At 32.1% G+C, this 21553-nt stretch overlaps 2 long non-coding RNA genes across 7 annotated transcripts in view; one reads left to right on the forward strand and one right to left on the reverse strand.

Annotated features, from left to right (window-relative positions):
• LOC148618089 (uncharacterized) overlaps positions 1–21553 on the reverse strand; it is a 228617-nt gene that overhangs the window by 127962 nt on the left and 79102 nt on the right. The window contains exon 15 of one of the 3 annotated variants that reach the window (XR_015922627.1): positions 13651–17273. The exons of the other annotated variants lie outside the window; for them this stretch is intronic. This is a non-coding gene — a long non-coding RNA (uncharacterized LOC148618089). Of the gene's footprint in view, positions 1–13650; positions 17274–21553 lie in introns of those variants that run through there. 3 annotated transcript variants of the gene reach the window in all.
• The window catches only part of LOC148618091 (uncharacterized), a 68753-nt gene that overhangs the window by 3792 nt on the left and 43408 nt on the right, over positions 1–21553 (forward strand). Inside the window, exons 1-2 of one of the 4 annotated variants that reach the window (XR_015922633.1) lie at positions 10203–10316; positions 12111–17039. The exons of 2 other annotated variants lie outside the window; for them this stretch is intronic. This is a non-coding gene — a long non-coding RNA (uncharacterized LOC148618091). Of the gene's footprint in view, positions 1–10202; positions 10317–12110; positions 17040–21553 lie in introns of those variants that run through there. One more of the 4 variants, XR_015922632.1, reaches the window with a different exon arrangement.

The following is a 21553-nucleotide window of genomic DNA, read 5'->3' on the forward strand; positions in this document are numbered from 1 at the left end:
GTGAAGTCAACAGAAAATAAATCATTACTGTCATAGAGTTGCTATTCAAATTTAGAGACCAAATGTGTCTTTTAATTTAGATAATACTTCCAAAATGCAGGACAGTCTGAAAACTATATTATACAACCTTCTATACAGACACCAAGCAGAAATGTTTTTAAAAAATGCAACCTATTAATTTGAACACACGTGCAGTTTTGTTTCTTTCGCTAGAAAGGCAATTCTATTTCATAGATCATAACAATCAACATTTTTATAACGTTTTAGATGAGGTTAAAATGGATTGGCTGATCTGATGCAACCTACAACATACATTTTATACGAACTAAGAATATTATGAAAATAAATACATGAGGAAATAACTAAGGTGCTGTTACTTCCGAAATAAACTCAAATGATCTGACCTTTCTACAGAATTTTGTCGATCATAGTTTTAGTAGATGCCTTAAGTTTTCAGACAGTCTAAACCAAATACATTCTAATGAACAAATCAGTGTACACGTGTTCGAGTCCTAATGTACTTTCGAAAACCTGGCATTGGCTCATATCTTCTAAATCTTGAATTTCTGGTATGCCAAAAGCTCAATTTAGACTATATGAATGAACAAATTTTCCCTCAAGGTCATAAAAGGAATAATTTCGTCTACATCAGACAAGGAAGATCCTATTGTTTTGACTTGTCAATAGGTCCACTGGACTTATTACAAGATCTGCTTCAATTATTAGCTGTCTAAAGTACAGTAATTCATAAGATGACGCATGCCGGCAAAAATGTTCATTTTGTGACTTGAGGGAGTAGAAATTTAAAATTTATAGGGTGGTGCTGAAGCCAAAATTTTTATCCTGGATTTTTACTCATGTTATGGTAGAAATGACTGGATTTTCTCTGAATATTTAGCTCCACAAGTTTCTCCTGGACTTTCTACAACAACGCGAAGACAAGATAAGAAATGACGAAAATCTGGTCCTTCTTTTTTATAATCAAATTTTATGGAAGCACCCCTTAAATAAAACTAATGTTCCCTAATTTGTTTGCAAATGGTTTCAAAACTGCATGCATATTTTAATGTTAGTCCATCTCCACTCGAGTAGTCACTGGTTCTATTTTTGTCTTCTGGACTTAGTTGTCTAACGCCGGTGCATCATTAACTTAAGGTTCAGATCTCTAGACATGCATGTGATATTGTTTGAATTCCTGACGTCTAGACTTTTTGATAAAAAGCTTTTGTCTTTTAAGTTTCAACTTCAACCTATCTAACCAAAATTGCTGACTCATCATCTTTTTTACTAAGTAACTCCAGTTTTAAGGCGATAAAACTTCCGTTGGCAAAAAATACCAGTCATCTGTCATTGAATTAAAAATATAAATAAAATCGAACTAAATTGCTTTTAAAAGTGCATACAAAATTTATTTATAATTAGAATTCTGTATAGAATACATGTTTTCTTTCCTAGAGTACATACATGTATCCGCCATCCTATATGTCTGCAAGGAAATCCGGGTTTTAACAGAGACGAAAAAAAAATAACCTGAGTGGGTCCACTTGAGTATAACCACAAGAATAGCTTAAGTTTAATAAGAAAAGGGAGGTATTTATTTTCTTCGCTGTTTGGGCGTCGGCAACATTAATGTTTGGTGGTTTCAGGAATAAATCTAAACAAGATTGTTACAGCTGTAAATGTACCCGATAATGATTGGAGGTTTAATGTAACATGTACCGAATAATAGTTGAGAAGAAGGATATACTAAGTTGTTCTAAACACTTATTAGAAGTGCAACACAGATATATGAATGGTAACCAAAGATGCCAGTTTCATAATAATTCACAATAATTAAACTTGAAGTGAAATACACAGGTTTTATCCCATAGAACTTGAAGTGTAATAAATAGGTAATACCCTATACACTGAAATGTAATACACATATTTATCCCATAAACTGAAATGTAATACACAGGTTTTACCTCATAGATCATGAAGTGTAATAAATAGGTTTTACCCCATAGACTGACATGTAACACACAGGTTTTATACCATATACTGAAATGTAATACACAGGTTTTATCCCATAAACTGAAGTGTAATAAATAGGTTTTACCCCATACACTGAAATGTAATACACAGGTTTTACCCCATGGACTGAAATGTAATACACATGTTGTACCCCATAGATCTTGAAATGTATTAAATAGGTTTTACCCAATAGACTGAAGTGTAATACACAGGTTTTATCCCATAAATTGAAGTGTAATAAATAGGTTTTACCCCATACACTGAAATGTAATACACAGGTTTTACCCCATACACTGAAATGTAATACACAGGTTTTAGCCCATGGACTGAAATGTAATACACATGTTGTACCCCATAGATCTTGAAATGTATTAAATAGGTTTTACCCCATAGACTGAAATGTAATACACAGGTTTTACCCCATAGACTGAAGTGTAATAAATAGGTTTTATCCCATAAACTGAAGTTTAATAAATAGGTTTTACCCCATAGACTGAAATGTAATACACAGGTTTTACCCCATAAACTGAAATGTAATAACCAAGTTGTACCACATAGATCTTGAAGTGTAATAAATAGGTTTAACCCCATACTCTGAAATATAATACACAGATTTTACCCAATGACCGGAAGTGTAATACACATATTTTACCCCAGGTTGAAAACTAACATCTCGATGCAGAGTCCTTTACTAGCTGTATTGACTTGAGTTGGAATTGTAAAGTGGGCGTGTAATTGTCTTCATCCACAAATTTCATCTATTCTGTTATTGTAATATGGCAATATAATCCTATCCACTAGAAGTAATATATTCGCATCGTTCTGGCTAGGAAACACGACAGGGGGAAACGGAAATGGGATCAAGTTGCAAATGCATTCTAACATTCAATGAATAGAAAGTTACTGCAAGATCAATCGTAGGTGAAAAATAAGGATATGAGAATGAGAAAAAAAACAATACTTCTGTCAAGAATTTTGGCGCGGAGCGAGGAGCTAGCAAAGAAGTAATGGTAAAAATTTCAAAGAGTAAATCTATAATTTTAGAATCGGATCGGTCAAACTCCGGACAGATTCTTCCGAATAGTGCCCCCGAGGTTTTTCTGACGTAGTCGATTAGTTTCGCTTTTTACCTTTCGACCTTAAAGACGCTCTTCTACGGAAACGCAAGTCACCTGATCGCAGTTTTGTTTCCCAGTTGGAATTGGGAAACAAATTATATATATATAACATTGAAACTATGCCTTCTTCTTAAGGATAGTTTCAACCCTTCTCCAATACTTATTTAGGTTAAGTAAACACTTTCTCGTATTCTACATATACCAAATTTACGGCTACTCAACAAGTCACAAATACATATGAAAACTTCGTGTAAACCACGTGTTGTTACATGTACCATACTGAAGTTTCACTCCTTCTTACCTCTGCCACACTCTGGGCTAAACTCCACCCACCCCTTTATACAAATTAGTACCAGCTTCGCGCACTTGAAATGAGTAGTGCTCACGCCCTGTATTTTTTACACCCTGTAAGCTAACGGAGTGATACATATGTAGTAAATCTGAAAGCGGTTATATATATTAGTCACATGATCCTCATTTCCAAGTCCGAAACGACAATATTTTGACTAATACAATATATTGCTAAAGGAACTTTAAAACGAGTTTATATATATTTGTATTTAATGCATCTGTTGCAAGATTCTTGCAAATTATATGGCTTTGAAAAAAGGCTATATAATATTTTGCCCTGAAATTGAGTGAAAACATGACTGATCCCAACTTCAGGTTAATAATGTGCTTGAAAAAGGGCAATTACGTGATACAAATCACGGTTGTAAGCAGTAATATCCCAATCATACAATACCTTATTTGGTTTCAATGATTATTGCAATATAATAATATTTTGCAATTAGAAAATCCCGTTGTGTTTATTTACAATTTTTAAAAATCACACTTCATTGGCATTTCCAATCTATAGTGAAATAAAACATAACCTCGAGTAACGTGGACAATCTGTTCTCTACTGTTAAACCAGTGTAAAAAGAATCCTTAATCGAAAAGGATGTGAATTCAGTCAGACACCGGGGATTAATCTAAAACATGGACGAAATACCTCTATTTTCATAGGAGTGAGCCTTACTCGCGTTGGCTTTATATTGAAAGTTAAAAAGCAACATTGAAGGGTCAGTATGACCTTTTTATTAAATATGTAATTATTGATTAGATGAAGTATTTGACCACCTAAATTGTTGTCTGACTGTTAAATGTATGTTTAGTTATACAGTCGTACTACGTGTATTAAAAGCCATACTGTTTGTTTCATGCTGATATTTAATTTGCTACAAAGAATTAAAAATTTAGTCGGTACAAATGTACCTACATTAGAACGGTGTCTCAGGACCGGCATCCGTACTTGGTACCTCCATTAATAAGGTGACACAGGGCCAGCATCCGTACTTAGTACCTTCATAAGAATGGTAAAACAGGACGGCATCCGTACTTGGTACCTTCATTAGAACGGTGACACAGGACCGGCTTCCGTACTTGGTACCTTCATAAGAATGGTAATACAGGACGTCATCCGTACTTGGTACCTTCATTAGAACGGTGACACAGGACCGGCTTCCGTACTTGGAACCACAATAAGAAAGGTGATTTGGGGCCGGGCAACCATATTTTGCGCCTACATTAGAACGATGACGCAGGGCCGGGTATTCGTACTTGGTACCAACATTAGAACGGTGACGCAGGTTCGGCATCCGCACTTGGTACCCTCATAAGAATGGCAACAGAACGGCATCCGTACTTGGTACCTTCATAAGAATGGTAACAGAGGATGACATCTTTACTTGGTACCCTCATGAGGATGGAAACACAGGACGGCATCCGTATGGTACCTTCATTAAAACGGTGACACAGGGCCGGCACCGTACATGGTACCTTCATTAAAACGTTGACACAGGGGCGGCATCCGTACTTGGTACCTTCATTAGAACGGTGACACAGGACCGGCTTCCGTACTTGGTACCTTCATAAGAATGGTAATACAGGACGTCATCCGTACTTGGTACCTTCATTAGAACGGTGACACAGGACCGGCTTCCGTACTTGGAACCACAATAAGAAAGGTGATTTGGGGCCGGGCAACCATATTTTGCGCCTACATTAGAACGGTGACGCAGGGCCGGGTATTCGTACTTGGTACCAACATTAGAACGGTGACGCAGGTTCGGCATCCGCACTTGGTACCCTCATAAGAATGGCAACAGAACGGCATCCGTACTTGGTACCTTCATAAGAATGGTAACAGAGGATGACATCTTTACTTGGTACCCTCATGAGGATGGAAACTCAGGACGGCATCCGTATGGTACCTTCATTAAAACGGTGACACAGGGCCGGCACCGTACATGGTACCTTCATTAAAACGTTGACACAGGGGCGGCATCCGTACTTGGTACCTTCATAAGAACGGTGACACAGGGTCAACATCTATACTTGGTACCTTCAGTAGAACGGTGACATAAAGTATTTATTACTTGGTTTTCAAAGTTTGAGTACATATCCTTTAAGAAACGGTAGTGATATAATGGTATTATTCTGCAGACTAATCCTTCATACCATCCACTATTCGTAAATGGGATGCATTCGATATTTTGACAAGAAATTCAGAAACTATTTCAAATTCAAACGTGAACTAAAATAAAATGCATCACTAAATAATATTCAAGTCCCATTATACTTCTCGAGCGGATCTAGAAGACTAAACGTATTGTTAACGCAGTTGCGACCCTCGGCTTAATTCCTGAATTACTACCTTTTTGGCGTCTACATCATTACCAATTGAAGTACATTTTTGTAGTCAATGTATATGTTTATCATTACTTCCTTGAATACCCCGGTATACTAACTTCCATTTTCATACCAGCGCATATTGTGAGGTATTAAATGTGGTACAAAACGAACTAGTTATTAAACACGTCTATGAATATATTAGGAAAAAGTAAAACGTTATAGCTTAATAGTTGGTTTTAAAGACATCATCATCAACAACTTCAGCATCATCACTGATATCATTATCGTCATCATCGAAAGGAACATCTATATCAGGGCTTATACACTTGAACATGTTTGTCATGCTCGCATTATTTTTAAATATGTTATGTAAGAGAAGACTACATAATTTGGTATAACATGGTATAAGTTGGTATAACTTGGTATAAGTTGGTATAACTTGTGTCAGATCCATTACTTTATTAGTAATAAGTATATGTTTAAACTAAACGGTGACACAGGGGCGACATCTACACTTGGTACCTTCATTAGAACGGTGACACAGGGCCGGCATCTATATTTGGTACCTTCATTAGAACGGTGACACAAGACCGGCATCTGTACTTGGTACCTTCATTAGAACGGTAACACAGGACCGGCTTCCGTACTTGGTACCTTCATTAGAACGGTGACATAGGGTCGGCATCTATACTTGGTACCTTAATTAGAACGGTGACACAGGACCAGTATCTATACTTGGTACCTACATTAGAACAGTAACATAGGGTCGGCATCTCTACTTGGTACCTTCATTAGAACGGTGACTCAGGGCCCGGCATCCTTACTTGGTACCTCCACCCGAAAGGTGACTCATGGCGGGCATCCGTACTTGGTACCTTCATATAAAACGCTGACACAGGGCTGGTGCCTTCATTAGAATGGTAAGTCAAAGCCGGCATGCCCACTTGGTACCTTCATTAGATAAGGAACTCAAGGTCGACATCCGTACTTGGTACCTTCATTAGATAGGAAACTCAGGGTCGACATCCGTACTTGATACCTTCAGTAGAACGGTATTTTAGGATCGGGCATCTTTTCCTGTGTTTCTGGTCCTGTTCCTGGTACTTTTATGTTGTATTTTCCTGTGGACGTTTTCCATACACATCTTTTTGTGTATAATATTCAATATAGGTTGATGATTAATAACGAGACATATATTCAATGATCTAAGAACTTTTTTAATTATTTCAAATGTTGCTATAAGCTAGCAATGATATACGGCAAGTTACCGATCTTTTTTCTTAACAACATACTGAACGCCAATGTTCAGTCTTGGAATTTGGGTTAAGGGATATATTTACGGTTAAGATGTTTCGACGACTGATACTGCCCTGGAAATAATGCCATTCTGTCCTCTTGGTATTTTGAGTACCACCGGTTCTTTCTCACACATTAGAGCGTAGAATTATATCAATATTTAGAACACGTGATCAAGATTTTAGCTGCTGGCAACTTTCCTGTCTGGTGTTTTGGAATAGCTTCTGGTTCTGTCTGCAGTAATTTAGCTTCCTCATTCCTGTGTGTCTTCGTTATTTCCTTCAGCCAAATTGAAACGAGGGTCTTAGCATGTAATTTGTGTGTTTATATTTTTGCATGGCCAGTATCTGAAATTTTGTATAAACTCTTGAACTCTATATGGTGAGTAAATCTTGATACTTACTGGGGCCTAAACTTGTGACCTTTCTCTACATCTTATCAATGTCTGGCTTTATTATACATATATTAAGGAATGCAGCATAATGAAGTGCTTTAGGTGCAAGTATGAACATTGAATTTCCAACAAACCACATAATTTGACACAAATTTCTTATCATAGGATGAGTGGGATTCAACTGCTTTGAAACAGGATCCATCAACTTCTTAACTTAACCTTTAGATGCATTTTCCAGTTTGCCATTTTTTGTAAATATATTCGCTGTGATGTTTAAATACCTTTATGTACATAGGCACATTTTTTTGTTTCAAACAGCTGTGTGGCATACATATGCGGCGAAGCTAGTTTACTGACCTAAAGCGACAACTTATACAAATTTCCTTCAATGGAAAGCGTCCCAGTATGCCCATGTATCTAGCTGCTTCCGATTGTACGGTGGGAAAGCGTCCCAGTATGCCCATGTATCTAGCTGCTTCCGATTGTACGGTGGGAAAGCGTCCCAGTATGCCCATGTATCTAGCCACTTCCGATTGTACGGTGGGAAAGCGTCCCAGTATGCCCATGTATCTAGCCACTTCCGATTGTACGGTGGGAAAGCGTCCCAGTATGCCCATGTATCTAGCCACTTCCGATTGTACGGTGAAATTGTCGCCTTCAACTGAACAATCTATTTTACTAGAATTAATCGTTCAAGTACGAGAATAAACCTTGAAGTACGAGAATAAGCCTTGAAAAATTGTTTTTATAATTAAGTTAAATGATCCGAATCCGACTTTTTTTTTTAGCCTACATGTACAATCATTATGAATAAAAGTTTTCCTGAAAATGATTTTAATATGAAGGTACATATCTTTTATAAATATTCATTTGAACGAAAGAGAACGAGGAGAAAAAATATTAAAACGGACACAATAATTTAATACAACTGTACAATCATATACAAATCTGGCAAACACTAAGTGATAACTTCAACTAACCAATCAATAAGCATCACATTTTATATCATAAAATAAAAACAAAAACTTCAAATACCTCAATCCGTCCACAGGTACTTGAAGGTGACAAATATAACATGAGAAGAACTCACTGTTAGTTTTTTTTGTAAAAGTGTAGCTTTATGAAAACATGCTTTCCCCTAGATCAGCTCTTTCTTTCACTCTCCCTTTTCTAGTTTTTTTTTTTTTTTTTTTTTTTGTGCCAAATATTTTTCTAGATGTGGGTAATAAAGCTGTCTTGGATCTTTATAAAACTATTGCGCTGAATCAAGACATTAACATATATTCATATAGTGCTTCAACAAGTATCAGACAGTCTTTAAGATATTACTGAATTGGTCTTTGTACCCCTAGACAATACGTCGGACGGAACGACGTTCTTTCTCCCATCATCTTACTTAATAAAATTTCTTGAAATATAATATTATTTATACTAAGGAGTTGTACGCTAGGTTTCTGGTTTGTGAGTGAATTGTCGTGAAGTAGAGACCGTTTGTTAGGGTAAATCCGATCACATTTCATAAGCTTTCTTTTGGGCAAATTTCAATTGTTATGAAACCTGGGGGCAAGTTTTATCAGTAAATTTTATATTTGCCAAGTCAGCGAAATGTTGTTTCATTCACATACCAACAGAATTACACAATGAATAGAGCTACACCATTGCCTGTATCTACCATGATCTTTGATTTCGACAACTTGATTTGTTTTGTTTTTTTTGTTTTTTTTTTTGTAGGTTCGAGGTTCCTTAAAATTAAGGTCGCAAGCAGGCTGTATACTTTAAATGCTTTTTTCTCTGGGGCAGAAATTTTTCTTTGACTTTGATATGCTTGTGCTGGGTTAGACATTGTAATTTTTGTAAAATACCCTCAAAATAAAAAAAAATATAAAAAACCAATGAAGTATTTCTAAGAGTATGAGAACATTAAGCATATTATTATTCATTTAATCTTTGTCTTATTTTTTCAAATAACACCAAACATTTTTTGTTGGAAAAATGTCCAAGATACCGAGTATCTATTTAATGAATGATACTTGTGAATGTTTCAAATATGACATCTCTTGTTGGTATTGGATTAATTTATCTTGACCCAAAGTTATTTCCTGTGCCCAAGGACTAGTCTGATTATCATAGAGCATCACGACACAAAAAATAAATGTGTGTATCCAGACAGAGGCTAAACGGCCCCATTACTCTAAACAATTTAGTTTGATACAGTTTCGTACTTTTATGTGTGAAATGTAATTATGCATGGGCAGATACAGCGGGATATCCTTCTTTCTGGACCCCCTTATACTCGAAAAGTTGGTTTCTTATATAGTAAAAAAAATGGAAGTCACTGGAGTGCCCACCCTCCGTTAGGTCAGCTGTCGCCCCATTCGGATTTTCTGGATCTGCCACTCTGTTCCATTGGTCATCCTACACTTCATTCATTAGGTAAATGTTAAATTAGACAACATATATCTTGTAAATTGTGTTGTGCATGTTCTTTAAGCCCGTCTTTATAATGAAGATAATTCATGATGATGATGAAGAATATTGTTTTTATTACGTTCATTGAAGACATTTCTGCAAAATGCAGAACACAAATGCGATTAATTTTAATCTGACTTGGAAAATCATATCAGTTCAATGGAATGCTATATTTATCTGTAGGATTTCCCATTAGCAAATTTAAAAAAAAAAAACAAGTTGACATAGTTTTCAAATCGTGAATGACTTGCATTGGGTTGGGAAGAAACTATTTAACGATTGAAGATGAGAAATTGAATAGTTTATTTTTTCAATTCTTCTGGATTGATCTTTCAATTACTATGATGCAGGTATGAAATGACAAAATATTACCTGTAATATTCTTCAATGGTCAAAACTGCGAAACATGTGCGACATAAGAATAAAAAATGCTGGACGCCATATTTAAGCAACCTCTATTTTGACTGAACCGGAAGTTGAAGATATTCATTTCTATCTCGAGGAAAACAACCGGTTTTGATAGTTAGAATTTTAATCCATTCTATCTGTTAATTTTTTGTTACGTAATTAGGAAACCATTTAAGGAGAGCTGTTAATGCTTTTAAGTTGTGTTTTCCATTCGAGTATAAGTACAAATAGCTATATTTTACTTTTTACACTAGGATTTACGTATAATAAAAAAAAAAATGTTTAGAAATGCATAACAAGAAGGTAAAGAAGAGAGAAAAAAAAACATTACCTAAATAAAAAAAAAATAATAATGGAAAAAGATGATCACGCTTTGCCAAATGCATGTAATGGCAGATTTATTACGTTGTATATTGATAAATGTGATAATTACTAAATTAATAACTCATATTTCTTAAATTTTAATGATTAGTTGATTATTGCAAAAAGTATGCACAAAAACGCGAAACTGTCATCGAGCAATTCTATCTTCAGTATAAAAGAACCTAAAACATTATGAATCGGAGGTAGAGCCTGGCATTGGTTTCAAGCAACAGCAAACTTGTCTTCCAAATCATGTATATAATATTGATATTTCTTCTACGGAGTTCGGACAACGGCTTTCTGATATGAATTTGTAAATTTACTATCCATCATGCACAATTGACGTCACAAATTGAATCATTTAAGCAGTACGTCATTGTTTGAGGTAATAAATCTTTTCAAAGCTCCACGCAGCAACAGACGTTCATTCCTCTCTTACTTACCGCTGCAGACAGGCCTTCCAAAATTTTCGGTCTTTATTTAAAGGAGAAAACCATGTTATTGTGCAAGTCATAAATATCGAAACTAATCTGTTAAATATTCATGAAAATTAAATTGAAACAAATCAATTTCCTTTTCTTAATTAATAAATCGAGATTTATAATTAGGAAATTTGAATTTCCCGCGCCTATGGGCGCCACCATGACCGGTTGAACTGTGACGTCAGGAAGTCGGTTTGTAAAGTGAAAATGAATTGGTAATTGATTACGATGTCCGAAGAAACTGCAAATTTTGGACTTCTCCCCTATTATTTCAACCCAAAATAAATAGAAGAAGAGATTGAGGCACAACATGTATAAGCAAATGTCAGTCATCATTGACGAACAACGGGATTTGCAGCCAGATGACTAGTATTTGTAAAGAAAATCTTATGGCTACTTCCGAGGAATGTTCCTGTTACTGTTAAAAAAAAAACCAAAAAAAACTTTAAGAACATTTCTCTTTTATCCTTCGTGCAATCGTGAGCTTGACAAATCAGCGTGGTTTTGTGATTAGATAAACATGATCGTAGAAATATTTACGGAATGTTCTTTGTTTACATATTATTTGCAGTATTTGTATCAGTACCAAACCGAGCCAACTGAAGCTATCGGTAAAAATCAATAAAATCTGGCTATGATCTTCCTTTAGATAGGAGAGTTCTGCAAGATGGCTATCCACTTATATTTCAAGGATTTCGAACTTTGCACAGCCTTGAGCATTTTATAAAAGCGCATTTTGCATTAAAGGTTATTTATTTTTGTTTACGTGGGTATGATTTTTCATAAGAGCCCAACTTAATGCAACGGTGGTCTTTCCCTTTAGATCATACATCGTTTGACAATCGGAATCATTCACTTTTTCCCGACTTTACAAGATTCTTGCATTTTCAGAGAGGTTTGGCTGGAGAGTCAAGAGTGAATTTCGAACGTCAGACGCTGTCCGGAGCTTGAGTCTTTTCAATAAGAGGTTTGAAGATATGTATTGCATCACGATTTCGTGCTCAATAAATACGATACTGTCATAAAATTAGTATCTGTCATTATTTCAATGGAAATCAAAATCTAAGTAACTTTGAAGTTTATTAAATGTGTACTAGACTGTTTCGATGGGACACCTGTTACACAGCTGACCAATTGTATATTTACATAGTATATATAATTATGGATATATGTAGATATTTCATTATCATTACAATATCTCTGTATGATTGAGGTTTGAAAGGGTCAGAGTTTACGGGGAGGTTGACAAAAAAGGGTTGGTTTGTAGAAGTTTAGACTGATCTTTTCTCTTATGCTAATTGCGAAAATATTTCGCCCACATTCTTATGTACATACACAATTGTAGCAAATATCAACACAATATGACATCTGTGACTTCAGGGGAAGGATCATATAGCTGTGTGGTGTTATTTCATGCTGTATTAAATATCGAATGTTTTCATGCTAATTCTGCAATAAATTGTGTTGTAATTAAACTATTCATGTATGGTAAGAGTAACTTGACTTTCGAGTTTTCGGTGATGAAGTTATTATATGTACTTTCCCTTCCGTTTAATTAAATAGAAAAAAAATGTCCTCATTGCCGGCTAAATCCTTCGTCTAAATGCAATGCACCAGTAAGTACACAGTATGTTAGTTTAGGTTTAACAAATAATTTTAACCGGGCGTACCCTTAACTCTTTCTCAGCTTTTAACCGGGCGTCCTCTTAACTCTACCTCAGCTTACTATAATTTCAACCGGGTGTCCCCTTCGCTCTACCTCAGCTTACTACTAAAGCACAGCGAATCAAAGACGGAGGAAATTGAGTAGACCTGAAAAGCTTTTATTCAAAATAACTAATTAAGTCGAGTCTAGAAGGATATCAAGAAAGGAAAAGTTTTTAATATGACTTAATAGTCTTCTGGTTTGGTATATCACGATATATAAAAAATCTATTTGTATTGACAATTAATGTTGTGTCACTTTGCGTCAAACACAAAATTATACCAGATTTTATCTATTATTTTTGTCAAAATTTGCAGTATTACAAATTTCAAAAAAGCTGAAGCACTGAGGCTTCGTTCTTTTTATTGCACATTGTTGAGCGATTTGGCATCCTATTTCGATAGTTTTGGGTTTGAGTACTTCTTGTATACACTTATTTTTTGGATTGAGATCTTCCTATATATTTAGATCTAATAATGCTGATGAGAGGTTACTCATTGAAACACGTGTACACATATCGGAATTACATTTGTTTATATATATATATTTGACCATCAGGAGAATATACTTATTATGTGTCATATCACATTGAGGCAGGTGGAAAAACAGCATACCCAAGAGATGTAGTGTATATTTTGACCACGATCAGGTCTAGTATTGATACTGACAAATTATTAGTACAGCCCAATGAAGAAGTAGGTTCTGTTGTAACAGAGATACATAAAATAGGATGTCATAATTTTATTTCTGAAATACATTTGATAAACTTAAATAAGAAACAATTGCAGTTTGTTAAAATTTACAGAAAAATTTTCTACAGTCACGTCTTAATTTTAATTTAGAACGACAGTCAATCAAACACATCTTTCAATATTTCATGCGTCGATTGCATTTTATGTAAATATCATTTTTCAACATGAAAATTTCCAGCAATATGATACGTATACATAAAAATCTTCTTATATAAGATTCACATGTATAGAAAACTTGAGATAAATCAGTGTCATTGTCTGTACTTTAAAAATGTAAATTGTCCTTGTAGATAGATAAAAAGTAAATGCATATATATTTTTGTCTCATGGGTCCCCCAATCCGTAGAAAAAAATCAGCATTAACTTTTCACTTGCAGCTCTCGATAAATATGACGAGACTGTCATGAGACTATGTAATTGATTTATAGGGTGTTAAATCACATTAAAAATGGAATGCAATGACATTTAAAAATCTTAACTTGCAACGAATAATAGTCCGGGTATACGAAATGTAGAAAGTAGGATTTTGTTGATATCATGGAGATTTTGGACTTAGTCAGCGTTTTAGCTGCTTTCTTTTCTCATTCAATTATTAAAAGGCACAATTTGACTGTAGTTCAAGTTAAAGGATGGGCTTTGTGTATTTGCTGAACGAGTTCTTATAATAAACTCAAAACGAATCTTATTCAGTTACTTTGAAAATAATGATTAGTAAGGTTTCAAATTTGAATCGATTATGTTAAACTTGTGTCCTATAGAAACTCCAAAGAAGATATGAAAAACATGAACATTTTATCACACGCATATACGCATATGAATTTAATAAGAACAATGTTCTTTGGGTTCCTTAAATGTATTTCGTAAACATTTCGATGGAGAGCGGAAAGTGTATCCATTAGATTTACTTTTTAAAGTATTTCAAGGAAATTCGTTAGTTTTTTTACTTAACACAGGGATAACATAGTTATTTTGATGCTTAAATTATCAAAAAAAAATATCAAATATTATATTTTATAGCTGATAAAAATATCTTTTTTCTTTTTAAAAAATAATTAAAAACAAAAGACCGAACGTTTACAAAACTGTATATTTGACCAGGGTTATCCTTCTTACCCTTAAATACCTCATCCTTTCTTTGTTCTCTTTTGTTCTTTTTTGGTTTTTTGTTTTGTTTTGTTTTGTTTCGTTTTTGTTTTTTTTATTTGAATACATTTATGAAGTAAATTTAGAAAAGAAACAAATTAGCTACCTGGACTTATTTTCTTTGAATTTGTTATTTACCACATATTCATAGATATGCTGTCATTTATTGTTTGAGTCCAAATGCGTAAGTTAATTTTCTATTAATAGTTGGTCACTATCTTTTAAGGTTAGTATTTTTTCGTGATTTTGTTACCTGTCAACCGACGAAAACATGTGTCCCTTTAGTAGTGCCATTCTAATTTACTGTAGAAAATGTAGTACACAAATTTAAGGAAAAAAAGTATAAATCTATTTGAAAATTTTGTAATTTTGAAAAAAAAATATAATTTTATATTTTATTTTCCACGTGCTATTGTAACAGTTACACTATTTAACTATAAAAAGAATATGATAAGAAAAACAATGGGAACCTGTTATGATATATAAATATGTCCTTGAAAAATAATACAAATTCTAAAGCTCAGATACAGAACATTCTAAAGCTCAGATGCAAAACAGTGGTTTCATTCAGAGATTGAATGTCACAAAATGCTATTAAATTATTGCAGAAAAGTGGTGCATAGACATTTCTTCCTTACTTCTCATTCATTGTTTAACTGTGCATCACACACACACACACACACACACACACACACACACACACACACACTCATTCTGGTCTTACTATAAGCATTTACATTTAGAATGAAGTAACAGTTCTATAGTACACACATATCAAGGAAAAGATAAGTTGTATATTTCAGCAGGAAAATGTAAGCACTTCTTGGAACATCATTTTAAATTATTTCGTTTTCAAAAGTTTATGCAAGGATATTCAAATACATTTAATCCAAGTTTAAGTTAGGCGTATTTGAAGAATTTAATTTATGCAACAGATGGTCCAGTATAAAATGAGGCTGTTATACTTAACTTGAAGTACTAGACACAATACATTTGTATAAAACATTATTTATTACAGTTGTTTATCTTAAAAAGTCTAAAACTAGTGCCATTATACGATTGAAACAATATTGAAAGCTTATTATATAAAAACAAAACTTCAACTTTGCAATCAAGTGAATATTAATTACATTAGTAAGTCAATGTGCAAGCATCAAAATTTATTAAAAACTGTCTGATATACACCTAAATGCAATTCAAACCAAGATAACTCTGAATTGGGAATGACAAAATACATAAAAACTTATTTATTTGTATTGTAATCAAATGTTTAAATTCAAAATACATATATGATCTATTCATTATTCACGTATGCATGCATATATTTTGTCTCAATTTCGTAAAATCTTTGCATAATTTATGCTGTTTATATGGCTGAAACTTTTTAACTAGTTTTTCTCCAAGAATTCAAATAGCATAATAAAGAAGTTTTTAGTGACATATTCAGTTTATATAATTTTAATTTACAAAATGTGTACTCCCATGTTTCTATAATTTGAATTTTTATAATGAAAGTGTGATGAAAGGAAATTTTGTATTTCTCAAATACTAAATAAAAAGGTGAGACAAAGACTTAAGTTTAATTCTATTCATAGAAATACGTAGACTTATGGTGTGTGTTTAAAAGTAATTTGTTTACCTGAGAATTTATGTTGTGCAAGGCCATGATGTCAAGATTATATATATATATATTTGCGTCAGTTCAAACTAATTGAGGATTGACGAAAGATATTAATTGATTAATTGTACTAATAGAAAATACTGAAAATGACATTTATATAAAATCATGCAAAATACCTGCTGGCTTGTTCAGTTTTTTTTTCACGTTGACTTAAAAAGAGGCGGACAACACCATGTTTTTCAAAATGGCGGCTGTGCACTGTGTGCATATTGGATATCATTTATCACTTATTTTGGGCATGTGTAAACTAAAGTTGTATAGTTGCAAGAGTTTACTTCTGATAACTTCATGCTTTGTGATTGAGTAATTGATATAATTAACCAGTGTAGAAGATTACTAAAAATATTATTATGATTTATGTCAAAAATAATAATTCATAACCGCGTGTAAACAGTGATAAACTTTGATTATGTCATACCGTAACTTAATTGTGGTTTGTGGTAAACCGGTAAATGATAAATGTACTGCAATAATCTATTTGATATCTATATTTTGCATCATCAATATTTTACCATTTACTACACAGAAAACAGTTTAAGGTAGGAACGTAACTTTACAAAAAAATAAAACATCACTTTAGTTTAACTTCAAAAGAAATCATATTGCTTTCTTTACTGTCATTTTGTAGTTTTATTTAATCCTATTTGTACGGATTCTCTTTCCATTCTTTTCAATTTCAGCTAATTCTAAAATCAATATTGATGTCTAACATTGATTTCGGAATTCCTTCTTTATGTTGATTACATAATCCATAGATTTTAAATTATTCAACCCTGAAATGAGAGGATTATATTTAAGGTTTTTCAGATCAAACATTAAATCAATTGTGTACCCAAACTTACGCTAAATCATTTTTTTAACGTCATCTTTATTCAAAGAATTGTAAAATGTCTTGTTTTCTTATATTTCATCGAATTCTGATACATATTCTTTTACATTTGATATTTATTTTTATATTTGAACTTAATAGTACTTCCATTTTTTCCTTAACAGTGTTTCATAAACGCAGTGTTATATGACATGTGTGTATATGTACTTAATATTATTGTATCAGTAAATAAATGCACTAATAAATGGAAGTTACTTGAAAAAAAATTTTTTTTTATATTTGATTTTGTCATCGACTTAAGGACCTTTAATAAAACAATTTAAGTGACAACATTTGTCTAAAAAAAACAGGCATATTATTTAAAATACTTTTAATTAACAATCTGCCGATCACTATAAATTTGAGTCGCGCCGTCACGTGATTAAACCTCCTAGACTGAATAATAACCTGTAAATTACAGACACGATCTTAGAGGGCCTCAATTGGGATTTAATGGAATTCAGATGATTTATCAATTTTTGTATATAAGTTTCATATGAATGAAAAATAAAACATGATAAAGTTTAATAATTAAAGTTTATTAAACAGTTAAAATATCGAAACTTTATGTATTAAAAAATCACATCATTCATATAAAAGTTTATTAAACTAAAGTGAAATCTAAGTGGGTACCAGGAATATGTGTATATTATTTTGTATAAAAAGAAGGAAAAATTCTAAAGTAGCTTCATAACCACCCTCCTATATTGTTAAACTTTAATGAAAACATTGTGGGTTTCATTGAAGACACAATACATTGCATTTTCTGTGTGATATTTATAAAACTGATCAAGACACAGTTTTAAATATTTGACGAAGCCTAGAAATGCATGATTTAAAAAATGTCGTTCATAGTGTCATATTATGTCCTACTGATATGACTATCTGTCAATATTTTAAGTAAAACTTTGTTTTATTCCTAGTTATAAGGTAAAGTTTTAAAATTTTACTGAATTGGAGACTTAAATTATCACAGCCTTTGGATGTAGGCAAAAATCTTGTTCATACTGACAGTCTTTCCGTTTAACATGTGCATTCATTAGAACGTGTGTTTGATGACAACGCCTATAGAACAGTTTATAGGAATAAGTGACATTTTTTTCAGGTATTAGCAAACTAATATTCCGTTAATTTTGACATGTACATAAAGTTATAACACACGCAATAATTGCACAATTTGACAAGGTATGGATCTGATTTTAAACACGTGATGTTTCACAATGCAAAGAAACTTAGACAGATATTTATTTTATCTAATGATTAATTACCACCATCAATGCCTTAGCTCGACCGGAAACGCTTCACATTAAGTACAAGTACAACTTATGTAATGAACAAGTTCTGTTAAGAACCAATGAGAAATTTATATTCTAACCTTGAAAATCTGTAGGTATTTTCACAAAACAATTGAATATGGAACTGTGCAATCTATACGTTTAACTAAAACAGTAATCAAATCACCAGTAATAAAAAACAATTACATTGATTTTGAACCCTCTGTAGATTACATTTAAAAAGAAATCCCCCTTTATGAGAATACACATCTTAAGAGTGTACGGTTTTTATAAATTAGAAATATTAAATTTGATATAGACTTTGAATTCTGATTTTTTGTTGACTAGATTTGTTTGATAGAATGAACAGTGTAATAAGGAGTAAGTTTAGTTTAAAAAACCTCGTATTATTCACGCTTTCTTTTAGATATTCGTCACAAAAATTGAAATCAAGTTATGTGTAGAATTTCTTTTGGGAAAACAATTTCATTTTAAATTAAAGCGTGTTGACAATAAAGTTGAGTGATGTAATACTGAAACAAAGTTGTTTTCCGTGTAGACTGAAAAATAAATCTTATTAATAAGACATTACTATTAAAGATACATATTTGATTCAAACGCAACAGAGTAACGAAAGAAAAAACAAATTCTAGCGTTATAAAATCTCTGTACTTCAGTAAGAATTAGATAAATTTTTTAATGTTATTTTTGGATCCATTCTTAAAACGAAACGTAAATTTTTAAGACAACAAAAACATGTAGTTGTTTTTGTTTTTTTTTGTTGGTATATAAGTATTTTTCCACTCGACAAGATTTATTGAGCTATTTTGTTTTAATTTCACAAACTGAAAATATACACGGACAGAAACGATAAATAATCTCAAATTTAATATTCCGAATGATTCCCTAGTATTGACAGTTTAACTTTTTACACTAAAATAAAAAAAATTTATATGCTGAAATTCAAAGACGAAAATTTTTTAGATATTTGATCAAATACATTTTATATCATTTTGCAAAATTAAAGAATAAAACGCGATTAGACAAATATTCACCAGTACTTATATGTTTTCGATGTTTTAGTTAGACTTCTCCTGTTTTTTTTATGAATTTATCTGACGTGTAAAAAAAATTTAGATATTAATGTCTGTTATGTATTTCACATTTTCAAAATTTCTTCGAAGACAAAAAAGATAACACATACATCTAAAATGCAAAAAAACAAACAGAAATAATTTCGTTTGATTTTGATGTGTAAAATATATCGTCTATTTGGATGCTTTGGATGCTTTGGACGTTTTTGTTGTTTGTTTTTAATTACAATGTATTTTAGCATTATTTACTGTACCTAAAACAGACTGTGATTTTATTATGCCCTTAATATTGACACACTATTTTGCGTAGAGAATTTTGATTTTTAAAATAAAAAATTCAGCCCATGAAGCAAATACACATTTTTAAATTTTCGTTTTGATTTAACGCACTAAGAATTATTTTTTAAAATTAATTTTAATTTTTGATATGTAGCTATATAAACTAACCATAATGTTTTTATAATAAATATTGGAGTGCATTATATCCATTTGAAAACGTAAATTAATCTTTAGAATACCAAGCGTTTTTTTTTAATGAAGTATTATTTTGGTTTGGTTCCTAAGTTTTTATCTACTAATAGTAATAAAGTTAATTCTATTTTATAAGTTTACATTAATTATATACAACATTCTAAATAAAAATAACATGAAATAATTGATATCCAGTATAAGGATAAACTTAAGCTATAGTTAATCAATTTGGTATCTCCTTATTTTACGAAGTCTTTCTAAGAATAGTTAAACGATTTTAAAATACAAACAAATATCAATCGATATATGTTGTAAATTTCGGGGAAAAGTAAGACAATGTGTTTATCATATTTAATTGAACACATGTGTAATAATGTCAAACCCAGAAAAAACCATATTTTGAAATTATCAGTTTGACTTAAGCAGTCTGATTACTAAAACTGTATTTCACGATTTTATTACTTATCAAAAATTACATATTTTCGTGAATATTATATTATTAAAATATTTGTTTTTTTTTCGGGATATATCAATTTCGATACCAGAGTTAATATATGAATTATTGAACACCTTGAAAACAGAATCTTTAATCAATAAATAAAACTGAGTTCATTCAATAGAATTTGTTCAAACAATAACCGAAAATAAGTTAAAAAGGAATAACCCTCGATCAGTAATATTGTATGCTTAATCAATAACAAAAGGAAAAACTATAAACAAACAATTACACAAAAAAGAAACAATTGAAAGCAGTGCCGCTGAAAATTTCCTTCAGCTACCTCTGACATCTTAGCAATTTAAAAGCCGACCATTCAGTGATATTGTTGCTTTAGAGTAATGCGTCATTAGGGGACCTTGAGGGAAAATCTTTCTAAATAAGCAAAATTACTAGATGTATGGCTTAAAATTAATGTTTTCATTTCACAAAGTTATTTGATATATTTAAATTTCAATTTCATTTAAATCACGTGGTATTAAGACAAAATCTTGTCCACAATCTGTAGATACGTGTATGAATTTTAATTTGTTTAAAATAGTACGACTTATTTCTATTTAGATTTAAATAAATCGTGGAATGAATCAGACTAATGACGTCATCACCTATTGATTAGATTAATTTATGGACTTAACAGCAATTTACTACTTCTACTTTTCTAAATACAAATATAAGTTTTCATGTAGGGTATGTTTTCTAATAAAGATATCACTTTAACAACTTTCTAGCATATATATACATGTATTATTTAACTGTCGACCAAAACGTAATTAAAACTTTTTTTGCTGTTAATTATCTGCAAAAAAATTAAATCATTTACACAATTATAATTTTTTCAATACAAAATTTA

This window comes from Perna viridis, chromosome 5 (genome assembly GCF_037379345.1).
Source record: "Perna viridis isolate PV_CMFRI_1.1 ecotype Kerala chromosome 5, ASM3737934v1, whole genome shotgun sequence".
NCBI lineage: Eukaryota > Metazoa > Mollusca > Bivalvia > Mytilida > Mytilidae > Perna > Perna viridis.